Genomic DNA, 20,302 nt, shown 5'->3' on the forward strand with positions numbered 1-20,302 from the left:
TATGTTTTCTTGTTCATTGTTAATTGGTAACCAAGGGACCATACATCCCAAGTACCTATTCCTGATTTACCAGAAGTTCTGTGAGGAATTACAACTTCAGACTCTGTGCATGAGGAAATTGAGGCTAGGAGGGCAGGGATGAAGTAATTGTTCAAGATCAAATAACCATGAAGTAACAGAACTGGAGTTTTAAACCCAGTGTTCTTCAGTATCAGAATCATCAACCTCACTGACTTGCCTCCTGTGGGGAATGGAATATGAACTCTGGATAAGCAGCTTCTCTGACTTCACACAGCAGCCATGGACCTTACCACTTCAGTATCACAGGTATCCTCTAACCAGATTGTTCAACACTACTCTTCATGTTTCTGTTCTTTTGTGGTTCTGAGGGCTGAACCCAGGCCCCTGGGCCTGCTGTTCATCTTAATCTGCCTCCCCTTCTGATGTATTCCTTATCTCTTCCCTCTACCCATTTTTCACAGAGTCAAAAATCAACCACCTTCCTCCATCTTAATTTCCACTACTATAGAAAGTATCATTACTTTTTAAACCTTTTAATAACAGCACACATGAGGTGGGCATACTTGCATGCCCTGTAGTCCTGGCTAGTGGGGAGGCTGAGGCAAGAGGATAGTGAGCCCAGCAGATTCCAGACCAGCCTGGGCAGCATAATGAGACCCTGTCTCCAAAAAAAAAAAAAGTACAGAAAAGTATACAAAATAAATGTGAAGCTTAATAATGATAAAAAAAAAAAAAAAAAAAAAGATTGTGCATTCCTTTTTGTTATTTCAGGGCCTTCATCTATCCCAGTGAATCTTAAATTTGGTCTTTTAATGTTATCCCAGATTTCTTGAATATTCTGTTCAGTCTCTTAACATCTTATCTCTATGGTCAGCTTTATTTTCAACATTACATACTTTTGTCTTCAAGGTCTGAAAATATTCAGAGTGGTCTAATCTATTGGTGATTCCATTGAATTTTTAATTCGGCATATTGATTTTTTTCATTTTAAGGATTTCTGTTTGGTTCTTTTTCAGAATCTCTATCTCTTTATTAGCATGACCTTTCACTTCCTGTATTTTCTTTGATTTTACTCCTTACATCTTATTTTACCTCACAGAACAGTATAACTATGAACTTTCTAAATTCCATCTCCAACATTTCCTCCACGTGGTGTCAATGAAATCTATTCTTGAAGCATTATGGGCTGTTTGGGATGGTTTCTTTCCTTGCTTTTCCATTGCTTTTTCATCTTTTGGTATACTTCTTTTAAGTGAGGGCTGTACTTTGTGAACTGTCTTTTCTTAAGAGCCCTGGGTTGCATGACTATCCAGATAATGATATTTTAAGTCGATGTGTGTCCTCTGCTGATCCCAATATCAGCAATACTATAAGAGATGCCACTGTGCCCTGTTTACTATAATCACTTCTGAGCCAAGCCTCATTCTATTCAACTTCATACAAAACAAAAACTTGATGCAGTTATTCTCTGTGGTTCCTCAAATTCAGGTGTAAATCTATAACAAAGTGTAGTTGTTGTCAAAATATTAGTTGTTAAACTTAATAAATGTACTGTAACCTTACATGAGGACTAGAAGGGGGCAGGAAGATTAGGCAAATAGGAGAGGGAAAAAAGAGAAAGAAAAAATCTATAAAAGGAAGGATAATTTACATTAAATTAAGGGGTTATTTATATGTTCAAAGTTAACAATAAAGTTGTTTAGAGTATACCATGTCAAGGTGAAGAAAATTCTTGTTGCATCTTGGTTTGGATTTCCTTGGACTTTGAACTTTCAGCAGCTCTCCATCGGTTTGGGGCTGTGGCTCTCTCCTGAGCTGCAGGGCACAGAAGCCAATTCCTTAGCTATTCTGAATCTCCTACCAGCAGCTTCTGGTTTGTCATATCAGGGCCTGCAGCTGATTCCTCAGAGTGTGCAGTGTTGTGGTCTGGCTATTTCCATTGTGTGCAGTAGTTCAGGATGTAGCCTCTGAAGTGTCCCTGTGATTGCTGTGGGTCACTGTTTACCTGCTCCCCTCTTTGGGATCTTTTTCACAGTAGTGAAGATCCTTGCAGCTGTCTATAAGCACAAGAATGCTTGTGGGTTTTCCATGGGCATTCTGTGGTGCAGAAGTATTCCCCCAGCTGATACTACTCTCCGAGGTATTGTAGTGAAGGGTCTCAGGTGGTTCACCTGGACTCTATAGTTTCCACTGCCCTAGGTTGCATTGATTTCTTCTGTTAACTTCTGTTAAATTTGATGCAAGATCCCACAACTTGCCAGTTGTGATCATGGTTCACCTTGTGTACCTGTTAACACTAGGATCAGACCCTTCCTGCTGCACATAGGTGTCTGTCACTGGATATTCAGGCAGCTTCCCTCTGGTATGGCCCCATAATCCCAGGGACTATCCCTTGGCTTCAAACTGTGTTTCCCCACAGTGTAAGTGCTTGTGCCTAGTAAATCTGCTTTCCTTTGGGGCCAAGTCTGCTTCATTGTTGTCTCTTTCTGAGTCCAGCAAGCTAGAGGAGGCTGCAGAGGGCTTCCCACCCTTTCCTGGGTCACAGAGCCTGAGGAAGGGCTAGGCACACTTCCCCACCCAGGTCCCCACCAACTTGTTTGTTCCCCTTGATTTCAGTGAGGGAGTAGAGAGGGATTTCAGTGATTTTTTTTTTTTTTCTGGATAGTAGTGGTCCTTCTGGAAGTTCTTTCTGGCCCCTTCTTAAGGGGTGCCTCTGGAGGGGACTTCCCTCTGATTTAATTTGTACCTGACTGGGCATGGAAAGATGCTGTGCTGATATAAGTGGATGACTGGTCAGCTGGGGGCTTCACAAGATGGTTGTGGACTCCCAGCTCCGTATTTTTTTCATGATTTGATTTTAAGTTGTTTGCACTCCTTTGAGGGCCTTTCTATACCATTAAGCTTTACATTTTATCTGTCTGTTCAACTGTTTTTAAGTGAGTGAACTTAAAGGAATGTCCCCTCCCTTTACCCTCTGTTGCCCCTTCCCCCTTCTCATCTACAGATTTGGTTCCGGATTAGGGAACTCTTGAGTTTGTTTTCTTCTCTAGTAACCACTCTTCCAGTCTCTCCAGATCTCAGACTATATCAAGTCTCAGAACATTTATTTTGTCGCCTCCCTCTCAATTCTGCTTTTCCTTTGCTGCTTTCTGTGTTGTGATGAAATCGGGACTCACTGTCCAGCTTGCTTCCACCATCTTCCAAATTCCTCACTTTCTAAATTTACAGGGAAGACTACATACAAGGTACATAATGATGAACTAAGTCAATTTTGAAAAAAGGAGTACATCTCTGGGAGTAGTAATCAGATGTTTTGCAGTTATATTTATAAGACTCATGTAGTACTGGCTTAAAACAAAGATACACATTAAAGGAAAACAGAAACCACAGAAACAGATTAATCTATATACAGGTATGACATAAAAGTGGTAGTAAAAATCATTGACCAAAAGACTATTTAGGCTGAGCATGGCAGTGCACACCTGTAATCCTAGCACCTTTGAAGGCTGAGGCAGGAGGATCATATGTTTGAGGCCGGCCTCAGCAAATAAGCCAGAACCTGTCTCAAAATAAAAAATAAGAAAGGTTGGAGATGAAGCTCAATGGTAAAAGGTCCTTGGGTTCAATCCACTGTATATAAAAAAAAGTCCATTAATTTGGTTTTCTTTATGGAGAAAAAACTAGATTTCTACATTATAATCATACACTAAAGAGGACTCTAGTTCAAAAGCTTAAGTGTAAAGGGCCAAGTGATAAAGTAAATAGAAGATTATATAAGGAATACTTTTTGTGATTTAGGAGCAACAATTTTTTAAATGAGAGGAAAACAGTACAAACTATATCTTAGATACAGATTTTATAATATGAAATTTGCATCTGGAATTCAGATATTAGGATGGAATATATATGAAATGTAGGGGGAAGCAACATCTATTTAGTAAGTGTTGTGTAGAAGAAGAATACCATATGAAGGTATTTAAGTAGTAAAATCTATCTTAGATATGTATCTGATTATATGATAATATTTCTGTTCAACCAACCATACTATAAAATTTAAAAAGGATAAATATCAGAGGAAACTATTTGCTATTTAAAACCAATTCTGTATGTTGAGATTACAAAGAAGTGAATCTACTCCAAATCCTTTTAACAGGAAGAGGTTTACTATAGGGTGTGACTGGTTTACAGAATCTTGGAAAACTTGAATAAAAGGGTTCTAAAATCTTTTTATATTATTCACAAAGCCATAAGGTAGGACCAGGATATCAAAGAAGCAGTCACCACCTCTATGATCTAAAGTCCCAGGCTCTAAAAGCACACTTCTGCTGCCAGGATCAGGAAGCCTCATTGCTATCTCTAGATGTTACCTCTGGATGCAGCTGGCTTCTGACCCATTGCTGTGCCTGCACCAGTCACACCAGAAAGACTGGCACACCATACCTACCCTGGAGATTCACAAAGTTAGGACCTGGGCACTAGACCCCTGCTAACACTGCCCCAGAAGAGTTAGAGAGGTCCTCTACTCTACTTGCAAGTAGAAACAATGGACACTAAGTCTGACTGAGACCTTCCAAATGTGTCACAGAATCAAACCTAAATTTCATCTGAAACACAACCTACAAGGGACTCAGAAAAGTCACTTTAGATTCCTAGCTTCTAATAAAAGAAAAGACCAGAAGGAGACTTTGTGACAATCTATCATATATCCTCAACATTAGTAACAGAAAAATATCCAGAATATACTAGGAAACCTTGTAAATAATAAGAAAAATCAGGAAATACTACATAAAAGTGTAAAATGATATGAACAGGCAATTCATAAAAGGGTAAACCCAAATGGCTAAAAGTATGCAAATGTTTTCTCAAAGGCATTGGTCATCAGGTGAATACATAGTAAAAAGTAAAACAATGAGTGACTACTTTTCCCCATTGGATTAGTGGAAATTAAATAATAGCAATTTACTTTGCCATGGATTATAAAGTAGAGAAGGCAATCTGAAAGGAATCCAATAGAATTAGACAAATTGAGTAAGGCCATTATTGTATGGCCAAGTAATCTTACTTTGTAATACATGTCAGAGAAATTTCCACATAGAACTCAATGTGGGAATAGTCATCAGAGTGTTTTCTGTGTTGACCTGAGAAATAAGGGAATATAGAAGGTTATCAATGTGCAAACGTTTGAATAAAATCTAGAGAATGCACCCAGGGCCACCACATTGCAAAACTATAGGGGAATGTTAAGCACATGCAATAAAAGGTGAATAGTGCCCTCTGGTGCTGTACAACTTAGCAAAACTTTCACCCTTTGGAATACTACATAGCACTAAGAAGAAAAAAAAAAACTAGATAGGAATTCACCCAGAAAAAATTAGTAGTATTTTTTCCAAAGCCAGTTGAGTTTTAAAAAAATGATGTCTACAACTCAAGAGTATTTATATAAGCTAAACACACACAGAAATACTATATACCTTACAAAAATACATATACTTTCAAGAATACCATACACATAAAAGCATGTGTTCACGAGGCATGTTAGAATGGGAAATGAAAACAACAGTAACAAAATGAAGAGTTCTGTAAGAACTGATGATGTGAATTTGTCATGAAATGAAGAACTGGCAAAATAGATTTTTAAAATATCTTTATTTTATGTATGTGGTGCTGAGGATTGAACCCAGTGCCCCACGCATGTGAGGCAAGCACTCTACCACTGAGCCACAACCTCAACCTGATTTTTTTTTTTTTACTGAAAATGTTTATGATATCTAAAACTACCCGAAAGATTATATCTGAAGAATGACCAATTGACTCATTTAGGACAAGATGAAGGGTAGGGGAGACTGAGCAAGGAAGGGACATAGTGCAGAGCATTAAATATTAATATATATTCAACTATGTATAATTTATGACATACATAATATGCAATATAATTATTTACATATTAAATTAATCCTGATGCTGACTCCATTCGTAGGGAACTATAAACCCAATTGAATATGTAAACAAATTTTAATCTAACTTGAGAGTTTATTCGGTGTCCCCAAGTCTTGGCCAATCACAGGAAAGTCTTGGCCAGTCATAGCAGCTGGACATTCAGCCAAACACAGGCTAAAAACTGCCAAAAATATGTCCAAATAAGACAAGAACAAAATTGTAACCAATCTGGTTATTTATGTATGTCACTTCCATTTTCTGGTTATAAATTTTCTCTGTCCATAGCTTTTGCAGCAGAACTCTCTGAACTGCTTTTTGTCCTCAGTGCTACTCAGTTCATGAGTCCTTTTTATTTTCTGCTCAAACTCTTTTAAATTATTTTAAGATTTTTCTTTTTAACAATATAATGGCATATAACATACTACATATATTAAAATATTTAATTTATACATATATATTAAAAAGAATTTCATGAGTGAGGTCACGGGTTCAATACCCAGCATCACACACACACATGTATGCTCACACCAAGAATTTAGGGCCAGTGGTATATCTCAGCAATAGAGCACTTGTTTCACATGTGCAATGCATTCAATTTCCAGTATCAGAGGGGAAAAAAATGTAAACATTAGCTTTCAGGCAAAATGGGAGCACTGAAATATTTCTAAACTAGGACTAGAGTGTTTGAATGTATATTTTAATTTTGTTTTTAGTTTCTGACGCTGCATATTGAACCCAGGGCCTCACACATGCTAAACAGATATTCTACCACCAAGCTAAACTCCCAGTCCCCAACTGTGTATTTTACTTGTTTATTTTATTTTTTGTACTGGTGATTGAACCTAGGGGTACTCTATCACCAAGCTACAACCGAATTCTATCTATCTATCTATTTATTTATTTACTTGAGACAGGGTCTCACTAAGTTGCTGAGGGTGGCCTCAAACTTATAATTCTCTTGCAACAGCCTCCCAAGTTGGCTGCTTGGCTCCAACTATGCATTTTACATACTTTACTCTTTTGCCTTGTGGAGAATGAACTGGAAAAGAGCCAGATTGAGGGCAGGAGAATGATGAAGAGGCTGGTGATAGTGATCTGAACAATTGCAGCAAAAAACAATGCAAGTAAGATGTAATACAACAGAAATTAGAAGAGGTTTTGAAGAGATATTTAAAGTCTAAAGATTAATTGAGTATGAGGTGTGAGGAGAATGAAGGAATCAGGAAATATGGTAAGACTGGGCAATAATGTCCTCACTGAGAGACACAGGAGGAAGGTATTTAGAAGATGGGGAAAATAAGTGTGGTTTTAGACAAGGTGAATCCCCTAGATCTGCAACATATAAGTGAGATATACCTGATTCCCAGAAGAAAGTTATCAAGTAGGGATACAGATTAGCAGTCTACTGGTAACTGAATATGGTAATGAAGCCAAGAGAAGACTTTTTTTTTATTGTAAACAAACGGGATACATGTTGTTTCTCTGTACATGGAGTAAAGGCATACCATTTGTGTAATCATAAATTTACATAGGGTAATGTTTGATTCATTCTGTTATTTTTTCCCTTCCCCCCACCCCTCCCACCCCTCTTTTCCCTGTGCCACCCCAGGGAGAAATCGTGAGCGCTAGGCCGGTGCCCCATTGCTGAGTGGTGGTCCAGCGCCCAAGTGCGCCTCTAGGGTTCGACTGACTGTGCTCCAGGAAACCGCCTCCTGCTTGATCTTGGGGCACGTGCGAGGCGGCCCACCGCTGTAGGGCGCTACCACCACCGGGTGGCTGCCGTCAGGGCTGCCTTTGCTAACATGATGACTGACGGGCTGCCATACTCGCTGCCAGGGGCGCTCAGCTATGCCTTCAGCACAAATTTGCCCATCAGCCCGCCACCTGGCGGATGCGGTTGCTGCAGCGAAATGTATACTGGGTCCAATTCGGCCGCAGGAGCTCAGTCACGAAGCCGCCTGAAAGGCTCACATGTCCGCCAGGTTGAAGGGAGCCTTGGGAGCGGGTGCAGACTCCCAGTCACAGGTGGCTCATGCCACCTGGCGTCAAACCCGGTTCGCCCCCGGCCAGGATCGGAGAGCTGAAGCTGCAGGTGGAGGGCGCGCTGGCAGGGCCGCTACTTGACCGGGAAGAATAGGATGAGACTGACCTCGACCAGGACACGGTGGGGGCCACCGACTCCTGATGGGACAATGAGTTGGAGAGAATAAAGTCTAGGTCCAGGAGATTGTTGAACTCCTCCGTCTCCCTTCTGGGTAGAAGGGCCGGGTTGCTACCACCGCACGCTGGCTCCGCCACTCTCCAGGTCTGTGGCCACGGTCGCCGCCGCCAGGTCGTAGGGGCAACCGGGAAGCACCGTGGGAAGTCGCTTCATGTGGGACAGCTCCTACCGCCCGCGGTTATTTGGGGCACCTGCTGGACACAGTGTCCTCTCCCTTCGCGCCTGGCCAGACGCGAACGTGGAGAAGGACTGGAGCAGCGCGTCGCTGACAGCTATGTCAGACTCGCCAGGTGGCTGCCTCATTAATGTGGGGCCCAGAAGGTCCTCGGGTGCCCGAAGCAGCTGGGATATCCCAACCCCAAAATCAGAAGGATGGAAAAGCTTAGAAACAGAGCCCAAACCAAAAACCATAAGAAAAAAAAATTGCCCGAGATCCTTCTTTGGATTAAATACATATTGAAGACGTCTTTCTTTAAAAAGTTCCTTTGTATACAAAAGTTTTAGAAAAGTCTTAAACTCTTATAAAAATAAACAATCAGCAAGGCGAGTAAGTAGGTTCGGTGGCCAGGCTGAGTTCTCTTCGACTCAGCAGCGTCCCCCACCGCTGTCCGGGTCGCTGCAGTTGTCGTCGTGGGCTCAGGGGCTGTGGCGGGGGCGGTGGGCGGGCAGCGCCGCCAGGTGAGAATGGCCGCGGTGGTGCTGAGCTTCCAGCTGGCGGCGGCACAGAGCGCAGAGTCCTGGGGGTTGCGCGGAGCGCGCGCGGCCATGGGCGCGGGTCACCGGCGGGTGGGTGACTGGGGCTCCAGAGGGGTGGGGAGGGGCACTCGGCTACTCCTGGTGCCGCCGCAACCCGCCACCGCCTCTGTTCCCCGCACCCCCGCAGCCGCTGGATCTCTCCAGCCGGGGAACTCTATTATCCTTTTAAAAGAGAAAACTTGTGCCTTTTTAAAAAAACTCTATCACTATTACTGCATTAATAAAATCGTCTTTTGGGGGAACTCTGGAAATGGCAGACTAAGGCATCTCCTGCATACTAGCTCTCTCCAAGACTGAATCGAACAATAGTTCTGTGGCTGCATGATGAAGTAGAAAGACCACGGGAAAGTGCTAGAGTGCAACTCAGAAAGTTAGCAACCAGGTGAAACCCAGAAATACTCGTGTTTAGAGTAAGAGAGTTAGTGAAAGAAATAGAGTACACAGAACTGGGCCCAGGACAGCTTGGTGGAATAGGCGGAGCTCCCTTCTAAAGAGCTAAAAGAAAAGTTTCCCATTAACTTGGAGAAAGGCAAGCTCCACTTCCAAGCAAAACAAATCTGAGCAGAAAAGATACTCAAATACTAATCAGTGAGCTGGTGCAGGAGGAGATGGTCCCCGCGCTGCCCGGTATATTCACTTAAAGTGGGGAAGGGCACCCAGTTTTAAAAGTGCCTTATTGCTTAAGCTTCTATGCAAGAGATCAGAAACTCCTGCAGTTTTCTTTCCTGTTTTTCAACTCTAGCTAGCTAGATAGATATCTAAAATTCAGCAACCACCTATGCTTTCTCATCAGATCGTTAGATCCAGTGACATCGGGAGTCAATCTGGGCTCTGAAGTGAAACTGTGGTAGAGACCTACAGGTCTCTGGGTGGCCATAGGAGGTATAGCTGCCAGCTACTCTGGATCTGCAGAGCAGAGAAAGGTGGAAGCCTCTTTCTTTAGAAATTGACAGTCTGAACTCTAATAAGAAGCAATGCCAGTAAGGTGTAGAAGTAGGACAGGTCTGGGTTAGAATGAAAGGTGCTGCCTGCAGCATTTTTTTTTTTTTCTATTAACTCGGTTTTTTCTTGACATCTTTTTAATGTCTTTCCCATGTGTAATCCCCTCTTTTATCTTTCCTCCTTTCTACATTTCTTCTTTCTCTTTTCCCTCACTCCCTTCTTGGCGTTTTTAGTTTTTCTTTTCCTTTTGATCTACATATTTTAGTAGTAAGTATTGTTTGCTCTTAAAATACTGAAGTTGACGGGCGGGCAGGGTGGAGCTGCCGCAGTCCACCTGACTGCTGCGGGCGCTCACTTCGCTCTTCCCCTTGCAGGTTCGCCTGAGCCACAGGCGCCCGGAGAAGGCAAGCCTTGCAGGGGGGAGACTCCCGCCATGCACGGCCCGCAGCTCCCTTCTTCGGCTTCCTGCCCGCCGCCCCCGCGGAACGACCAGCCGCAGGAGGAAGAGGCGGTGGCGGCAGAGGAGGCACCGCCCCCTTGGCAGCTTCCTGACCTGGCGACCTGGGCAGTACCCAAGGTGGACTCCTCGCCCGCGTTGTCCCTGCGGCAAGGCGGCCCCGGAGCGCCTCAGTCCTCGGCCCCCTCGCCGCCACCGCCGCTGCATACCGCGCAGCTGTGGCTGAGCCTGGCCCGCACCAAGACCGGCTCGTATGGCAGCACTGCCAGTGTGCGGGCGCCGCTGGGCGCCGGCGTCACCCAGCGCCTGGTGGAGCACCGGATCCTCGCCGGAGACACGCTGCAGGGCATCGCGCTCAAGTACCAAGTCACAAAAATAAACTGTTGATAGCAGTTTTTCACAAGACGAGCCTGTGGTGGCTGGGGAAGACCTCCCTCCTCCCAGTCCTCAGGAATCTGAGATACAGCCCGTGTGTCAGTCAGAGATTTCCTACAGAGACTTGATTTGCAGATTAAATTATCAACACAGGCAGCCAAGAAACTAAAAGAGAGCAGAGATGAAGAAAGTCCCTATGCAACACCCCTCTGTCATAGTTAGGTGATTAGTGGCATGATTTTAATCTGGATTAAGAGGTGGTTGGACCATAAAGCATCTGGCATCCCTTTTGGATTCCCATAGCACTCATCTTAAAATCAGGATTAAGTCTACCTACTGCAGTTGCACTGAAGTGACTAGTTTTCTCTGGCTTTCTATAATGTTAAGTTTTTATTATGGCATGATAGCAAAATTATATTCTGAAGTTTATTACTTTTGTAGATGGTAATAGTTTTTAGACTAGCTTTTGTAAATACTGATAGAGATAAAGCACCAAAGACTATATATTTAAGCTGAAAACAGTGTTTACTTAGCTCCAGATGAAACCCTAATTATGTGAAAAACATGGTGGCTGTTTAAGTGATGCTGACTTTGCTGTGCATTTATAACTTAAGTGCTATATATATATGTGTGTATATATATATATTTCAATATGTATTACATATTCTGTATTAATACAAAGAACAAAATTTTGTCTGCTATTTTGTAAAAATAAACTACAAAAGCCTGAGAAAATAAACTATGTTTTCACACACACACACAAATACTGATGTTACTGGTCGTTACACTTTCCTCTCAAAATAGTTCTGATGATTGAACCAACCACCAAGATTATTCCAAGAAGATATATTTGTGCTGAGATACACCCCCAGTTTATAAGTGAATCCATAGGAATCAAAGTACATGAAATCTCAGGCAAAGAATTCAAAAAATTGATTGTTAAAATGACCAATAAACTCAAAGATGATATGAATAAACAACTGAAAATTAAAGAAGGCAATACAGAATACAAATTGGAAATCTGAAGCAAGAGATTCTGAAAAAACTAAACAGAACACTTGGTAATGAATAAAACAGTAAATCAAGTAAAAAACTCAGTTGAATCTCATCAATACACTAGATTAAGCAGAAGACAGAATAGTGAGACTTGAAGACAAGGTGTTTGACAGTAATAAAGAAAATAAAAACAAGAATCAGAGTATATAAGAAGTCTAGAACAACATTAAAGAGACCTAATTTAAGACTCATAGGTTTGAAGAAGAAAGGAGAGATACAGACTATTGAAATAGATAACCTATTCAGTGAAATAATAGCAGAAAATTTCCCAAATATGAGGAACAATATGGACATTAATATACTGGAGCATTTCAAACCCCAAATAGACAAAATGAGAAAAGACCCTCTCCATGATGCATTACAGTTAAAAATACCAAAACTCCAGAATAAAGAATTTCAAAGCTGTAAGAGAGAAGTTCCAAGTCACTTAAAATGGCAAACCATTCAGAAAAACAGTAGATTTCTCAGATGAAACTCTAAAGGGTAGGAGAGTTTGGAAAGAGAAATTTTGAACCCTGAAAGAAACTAACTACCAACTTCAATTGGCACATCCAGCAAAGCTATCCTTCAGAACTAAAGTAGAAACGAAAACCTGAGATAAGCATAAGCTAAAGGAATTCATGACAATTATGGCAGCATTTTGAAAGATACCCAAACAAATAAAAACATTGAAAATAAAAAGACAGGAATACATACCTATGTATAATAACACTGAATGTAAATTGTTTTAATTCTTCAATTAAAAGATATAAACTGGCAGACTGGACTAAAAAACAAAATGCAACTCTGTTGTCTTCAGGAAACACACATCACTCAGAAAGGCATTCACAGATTGGAAGCAACAGGATGGAGAACAATATTCCATGACAACTGAATCTGAAAGCAAACAGGAGGGGCTGCTGTCATATCTGACAAAGATTCTTCAAGCCAAAACTAATCAGAAGAGACAAGAAGGTAAAGGGAACAATCCAACAAGAGGATACAACAATTGTATATATTTATGCCCCAATCTTTGGTGCACCTGAATTCATAAACAAACATTACAGCTGGGCACGGTGACCCATGCCTGTAATCCCAGAAACTCAGGAGGCTGAGACAGGTGGATGGCGAGCTCAAAGCCAGCCTCAGCAAAAGTGAGGCACTAAGCAACTCAGCGAGACCCTGTCTCTAAATAAAATACAAAAAACAGGGCTGGGGATGTGGCTCAGTGGTTGAGTGCCCCTGAGTTCAATCCCCAGTACCAAAAAAAAAAAAAGAAAAGAAAAGAAAGAAAAACCATTACAGCTGGGTGTGGTGGCACACACCTGTAAGCCCAGCTACTTGGGAGGCTGAGGCAGGAAGGCTGCAAGTTTGAGGTCAATGAGGGCAACTTTGTGAGACCCTGTCTCAAAATAAATTCTTATAAAGGGGAACTGGGGATGTAGCTCAGTGCTTGCCTAACACATGTGAGCTCCAGGTTTAACCTTTCGTACTGCCCAAAATAAGAACAACAGAAAAATTACTTGACATAAAAAGATAGCTAGTGCCCAATAAAATAATAGTGGGTTACTTTAATACACCACTCTCACTAATAGTCATCAAGACAAAAAATAAAGATATTACAGAATTAAGCTACTCCTTAGATCAAATAGACAATATATATCTGTAGAATATTTTATCCAACAACAGCTAAATATGCTTTCTTCTCAGCTATCAAGGAACTCTCTCCAAATGCATTATATATTGCACTACAAAGCAATTTTTAACAAATAAAAAAAGAATTTCTTGCATCTTATTAGATCATAAATAAATTTAGAAATTAATATAAAGAAAAACTACAGATACTGTAAAAACACATGGAGATTGAATAATACACTACTGAATGATGAGTGGGTCATCAGAGAAATCAGGGGAGAAGTTAAAAATTATTAAAATCAAATGAGAAGAGAAACACAACATACAAGAATCTATGGGATACAATGAAGGCAGTTCTAAGAGGGAAGTTTACAGTTATGAATGCCTACATAAAAAGCAGAACAATCCCAAATATAACCTAATGATGCACCTCAATGTCTTAATAAAACAAGAAAGTCAATCCCAAAAACAGTAGAAGGAAAGAAATAATAAAGATCAGAGCCAAAGTTTTTTTTAATGTACAAATTCAAGATATTATTGAGAAGACTGTTGGTCAAATACACAGTAATGATTACAGACCAAGTCCCATTTCTCTAAAATAACTTTCCAAAAACTGAAATCTTCGCTTTCTTTAAGAAATCTTATTGATCACCACATCATTTATTAACATTGTGCTTCTTAATCAACAGCAAAAGTCATATATAAAAACCCACATGCTTTTATAATCTAAACGAGTGAAATGATGCAAAACAAATTAAAGTATAATGCATGCCACGGTTTCATAAACTTCATTGGAGAAGAAAACAAAACAAAACAAAATAACCCAAAACCCAGAAAACCCAGACTCCAGCAACAGACCATTGCCATAGAAAACAACTCAAGCAGCTAGTGCTGGTTCCTAACAGCTCTCTCTATTGTGTTCTCCATCCCTATCCAAAAATGCCAAACCCAAATCAACCGGGCATCCAAAATAAAGGAAGAATAGAGGGGTTGAATCAAAAGCTGAAAGCAATAGTTCAAAGTTAAGTTTCCAAACCAGATTGATCCACCCTGTGTTTTTATTCCTGTTTGTTAAATCCCTGCTGTAACTCTGATTTATCCTTAATTTTCACACTGGCAAAAATTAAGATAAAGTAAGGCACCAAATATCACCCTGTATACCACCTCCCTAAAAGCCTCATCCCCCTTCACAGGCAAGCCAGGAACTTGCAGGGAATACTCTCTCCACAGAGTGTCGATTGCCACCCCTAGACAGGTGTTTCATTCCATTCCATCCCATTTTCATCTGTCACAGAGACTGTTAAATACAAATACTTAACAGTACCATGAAGCCACTTCATATAGCTCCCTGTCTTCAGTCTTTTATTCAGAAAAAAATACTGTATCGTAGCAGACATTTTTTTGCTGGTTATATTGATTTGCTTACCAAATATCTACCTAATGAACTGGCAAATGTGTTGAACTTTTTAAGTCAGTGACAGGCTCCTTGGGGGGCCATGGAACTATCAGAAGGGCAGGTTGTCTCCCAAACTAACCTACTGGCCTTTTTCTGAAAGAAAACTAAAATAAACTTTCAAGTGTTAAGTCAACCGCTTTCTTTTTTTTTTTTTTTTCCTGGAAATCTTATTTATTGATTTTCTTTTTTTTTATTTATTTTTTTACGTTTACATAGGGTAATGATGTTTATTTTTTTCCCTTCCTCCCCACCCCTCCCACCCTTTTCCCTTTATACAGTCCTTCTTTCCTTCATTCTTACCGCTCTCCTTAGCCTAACTCTAAACCTAACCCTAAACCTAATGCTAACCCCTCCCACCCCCATTATATGTCCTCATCCGCTTATCAGCGAGATCATTCGTCCTTTAGTTTTTTGAGATTGGCTTATCTCACTTAGCATGATATTCTCCAATTTCGACCATTTGCCTACAAATGCCATAATTTTATCATTCTTCATTGCGGAGTAATATTACAGTGTATAAATATGCCACAGTTTCTTTATCCATTCATCAACTGAAGGGCATCTAGGTTGGTTCCACAATCTGGCTATGGTGAATTGAGCAGCAATGAACATTGATGTGGCTGTATCTCTATAGTATGCTGATTTTTAGTCCTTTGGGTATAGGCCAAGGAGTGGGATAGCTGGGTCAAATGGTGTTTCCATTCCAAGCTTTCTGAGGAATCTCCACACTGCTTTCCAGAGTGGCTGCACTAATTTGCAACTCCACCAGCAATGTATGAGTGTTCCTTTTTCACCACATCCTCGCCAACACCTATTGTTGCTTGTATTCTTGATAATCGCCATTCTAATTGGGGTGAGATGAAATCTTAGGGTAGTTTTGATTTGCATTTCCCTTATTACTAGGGATGTTGAACATTTTTTCATATATCTGTTGATTACTTGTACATCTTCTTCTGTGAAGTGTCTGTTCATTTCCTTAGCCCATTTGTTGATTGGATTATTTGTATTCTTCGTGTAGAGTTTTTTGAGTTCTTTATAAATTCTGGAAATTAGCGCTCTATCTGAGGTATGGTTGGCAAAAATATTCTCCCACTCTGTAGGCTCTCTCTTCACATTTCTGATAGTTTCCTTTGCTGAGAGAAAGCTTTTTAGTTTGAATCTATCCCAGTTGTTGATTCTTGCTTTTATTTCTTGTGCTATGGGAGTCCTGTTAAGGAAGTCTGATCCTAAGCCAACAAGGTGAAGATTTGTACCTACTTTTTCTTCTATAGGATGCAGGGTCTCTGGTCTGATTCCAAGGTCCTTGATCCATTTTGAGTTGAGTTTTGTGTAGGGTGAGAGATAGGGGTTTAATTTCATTGTATTGCATATGGTTTTCCAGTTTTCCCAGCACCATTTGTTGAAGAGGCTATCTTTTCTCCATTGCATATTTTTGGAACCTTTGTCTAGTATGAGAAAATTGTATTTATTTGGGTTTGTGTTCATGTCCTCTATTCTGTACCATTGATCTACCTGTCTATTTTGGTACCAATACCATGCCATTTTTGTTACTATTGCTTTGTAGTAGAGTTGAAGATCTGGTATTGCAATACCCCCTGCTTCGTTCTTCCTACTTAGGATTGCTTTAGCTATTCTAGGTTTTTTATTCTTCCAGATGAATTTCATAATTGCTTGCTCTATTTCTGCAAGGTACATCATTGGGATTTTAATTGGAATTGCATTGAATCTGTATAGCACTTTAGGTAGTATAGCCATTTTGACAATATTAATTCTGCCTATCCAGGAACATGGGAGATCTTTCCATCTTCTAAGGTGCTCTTTAATTTCTTTCTTTAGTGTTCTGTAGTTCTCATTGTAGAGGTCTTTCACCTCTTTTGTGAGATTGATTCCTAAGTATTTTATTTTTTTCGATGCTATTGTGAATGGGGTAGTTTTCCTAATTTCTCTTTCTGAAGATTCATCACTTATGTATAAAAATGCATTGGATTTATGAGCATTGATCTTGTAACCTGCTACTTTACTGAATTCACTTATGAGTTCTAAAAGTTTTCTGGTGGAATTTCCAGGTTCCTCTAAATATATAATCATGTCATCAGCGAACAGGGATAGTTTGAGTTCTTCTTTTCCTATTCGTATCCCTTTAATTTCTTTGGTTTGTCTGATTGCTCTGGCTAGAGTCTCAAGGACGATGTTGAATAGAAGTGGTGAAAGAGGGCATCCCTGCCTTGTTCCAGTTTTTAGGGGGAACGCTTTCAGTTTTTCACCATTTAGAATGATATTAGCCATGGGCTTAGCGTAGATTGCCTTTATAATGTTCAGGAATGTTCCCACTACCCCAATTTTTTCTAGTGTTTTGAGCATGAAGGGATGCTGTATTTTATCAAATGCTTTTTCTGCATCTATTGAAATAATCATGTGATTCTTGACTTTAAGTCTGTTGATATGGTGAATGACATTTATTGATTTCCGAATGTTGAACCAACCTTGCATCCCTGGGATAAAACCCACTTGATCGTGGTGCACTATCTTTTTAATACATATTTGTATGCGATTTGCTAAAATTTTGTTGAGAATTTTTGCGTCGATGTTCATTAAGGTTATTGGTCTGAAATTTTCTTTCCTCGATGTGTCTCTGTCTGGTTTAGGTATCAGGGTGATATTGGCTTCATAGAACGAGTTTGGCAGGGTTCCCTCCTCTTCTATTTCATGGAATAGTTTGAGGAGTATTGGAATGAGCTCTTCTTTAAAGGTTTTGTAGAACTCAGCTGAGAACCCATCTGGTCCTGGACTTTTCTTTGTTGGTAGGCTTTTGATGACCTCTTCTGTTTCATTGCTTGAAATTGGTTTATTTGAGTTGTGTATGTCCTCCTCGTTCAGTTTAGGTAATTCATATGTCTCTAGAAATTTGTTGATGTCTTCGAGGTTTTCTGTTTTGTTGGAGTATAGATTTTCAAAATAGCTTCTAATTATGTTTTGTATTTCACTCGTGTCTGTTGTGATGTTTCCTTGTTCATTCCGAATTTTAGTAATTTGAGTTTTCTCCCTCTTTCTCTTTGTTAGTGTGGCTAAGGGTTTATCAATTTTATTTATTTTTTCAATGAACCAACTATTTATTTTGTTAATTTTTCCAATTGTTTCTTTTGTTTCGATTTCGTTGATTTCAGCTCTGATTTTAACTATTTCCTGTCTTCTACTACTTTTGGTATTGGTCTGCTCTTCTTTTTCTAGTGCTTTGAGCTGTAGTGTTAAGTCGTTTATTTGTTGATTTCTACTTCTTTTTTTGAATGCACCCCATGAAATAAATCTTCCTCTAAGTACTGCTTTCATAGTGTCCCAGAGATTTTGATATGATGTGTCTTTGTTCTCGTTTACTTCTAAGAATTTTTTTGTTTCCCTCCTGATGTCTTCTGTTATCCATTCATCATATAATAGTGTATTATTTAGTCTCCAAGTATTGGAGAAGTTTCTGTTTTTTATTCTGTCATTTATTTCTAATTTCAATCCATTATGATCTGATAGAGTACAAGGTAGTATCTCTATCTTCTTGTATTTGCTAACAGTAGCTTTGTGGCATAAAATATGGTCTATTTTAGAGAAGGATCCATGTGCTGCTGAGAAGAAAGTGTATTCGTTCTTTGTTGGATGGTATATTCTATATATGTCTGTTAAGTCTAAATTGCTGATTGTGTTGTTGAGATCTATAGTTTCTTTATTCAATTTTTGTTTGGACGATCTATCCAGTGGTGAGAGAGGTGTGTTAAAATCGCCTAGTATGATTGTGTTGTGGTCTATTTGATTTCTGGAATTGAGAAGGATTTGTTTGACGTACGTGGATGAGCCAATGTTTGGGGCATAGATATTTATGATTGTTAAGTCTTGCTGATTTATGCTTCGCTTAAGCAGCATGTAATGTCCTTCTTTATCCCTTCTGACTAGTTTTGGTTTGAAGTCCACATTATCTGAGATGAGGATGGATACTCCAGCTTTTTTGCTGTGTCCGTGTGCATGGTATGTTTTTCCCCATCCTTTCACCTTTAGTCTATGGGTGTCTCTTTCTATGAGATGAGTCTCTTGCAGGCAGCATATTGTTGGATTTTTCTTTTTAATCCAATCTGCCAGTCTATGTCTTTTGATTGATGAATTCAGGCCATTAACATTCAGGGTTATTATTGTGATATGATTTGTATTCTCAGTCAATTGACTCATATTTGTTTTTGACATGATTTGGTTTCTCCTTTATTTGGCTATTCCTTTAGGCTAGCGCCTCCTGTTGCTGATGTGCATCGTTGTTTTTCATCTCTTCCTCATGGAATATTTTGCTGAGAATGTTCTGTAATGCTGGCTTTCTTTTTGTAAATTCCTTTAGCTTTTGTTTATCATGGAAGGATCTTATTTCATCGTCAAATTTGAAGGTAAGTTTTGCTGGGTATAAGATTCTTGGTTGGCATCTGTTTTCTTTCAGGGCTTGGTAAATGTTGTTCCAGGCCCTTCTGGTTTTTAGGGTCTGGATTGAAAAATCTGCTGATATTCTTATTGGTTTCCCTCTGAATGTAATTTGATTCTTTTCTCTCGCGGCCTTTAAAATTCTGTCTTTATTTTGTATGTTAGGTATTTTCATAATAATGTGCCTTGGTGTGGGTCTGTTGTAATTTTGTATGTTTGGAGTTCTATAGGCCTCTTGTATTTGGTTTTCCATTTCATTCTTCAGATTTGGGAAATTTTCTGATATTATTTCATTGAATAGATTGTTCATTCCTTTGGTTTGTTTCTCTAAGCCTTCCTCAATCCCAATAATTCTTAAATTTGGCCTTTTCATGATATCCCATAATTCTTGTAGATTCTGTTCATGATTTCTTACCATCTTTTCTGTTTGGCCAACTTTGCTTTCAAGATTAAATAATTTGTCTTCAATGTCTGAGGTTCTGTCTTCCAGGTGCTCCATTCTATTGGTTATGCTTTCTATGGAGTTTTTAACTTGGTTTATTGTTTCCTTCATTTCAAGTATTTCAGTTTGTTTTTTTTTTCAGTATCTCTAACTCTTTATTGAAATGATCTCTTGCTTCCCGTATTTGCTCTTTTAACTGTTGATTGGTGCGATCATTTAATGTCTGCATTTGCTCTTTCATCTCCTCCTTCAATGCCTGCATTTGCTCTTTCATCTCCTCATTAGCTTCCCTGATCGTTTTAATTACGTACATTCTGAACTCCCTTTCTGACATTTCTTCTGCTGTGCTGTCATTGGGTTTTATTGATGTAGTATCTAGGTTTGTTTGGGACATTTTCTTCCCTTATTTTCTCATATTGGTCAGTTGTCAGTGGGACCCTGAGATATTGCAGTTTTCCGCTATTGGCTTATAGTGTCCCGGTAGATTTCCAGTATCACCTCCCAGCCTTCAGTAGCCTGATGTCTTGGAGGAATCTGATAAAGCAGCGTATCCAAAGAAAACTGCCCCTAGCCCCCTACTGG

At 39.8% G+C, this 20,302-nt stretch overlaps 2 pseudogenes; one reads left to right on the top strand and one right to left on the bottom strand.

Annotated features, from left to right (window-relative positions):
- Positions 1-5,079: 5,079 nt before the first annotated feature.
- Positions 5,080-8,556, bottom strand: LOC124961252 (Krueppel-like factor 4; annotated as a pseudogene).
- Positions 8,557-10,310: 1,754 nt separating this feature from the next.
- LOC124961253 (lysM and putative peptidoglycan-binding domain-containing protein 2-like) lies at positions 10,311-10,931 on the top strand (annotated as a pseudogene).
- Positions 10,932-20,302: the final 9,371 nt, after the last annotated feature.

Source organism: Sciurus carolinensis, chromosome 12 (assembly GCF_902686445.1).
Source record: "Sciurus carolinensis chromosome 12, mSciCar1.2, whole genome shotgun sequence".
NCBI lineage: Eukaryota > Metazoa > Chordata > Mammalia > Rodentia > Sciuridae > Sciurus > Sciurus carolinensis.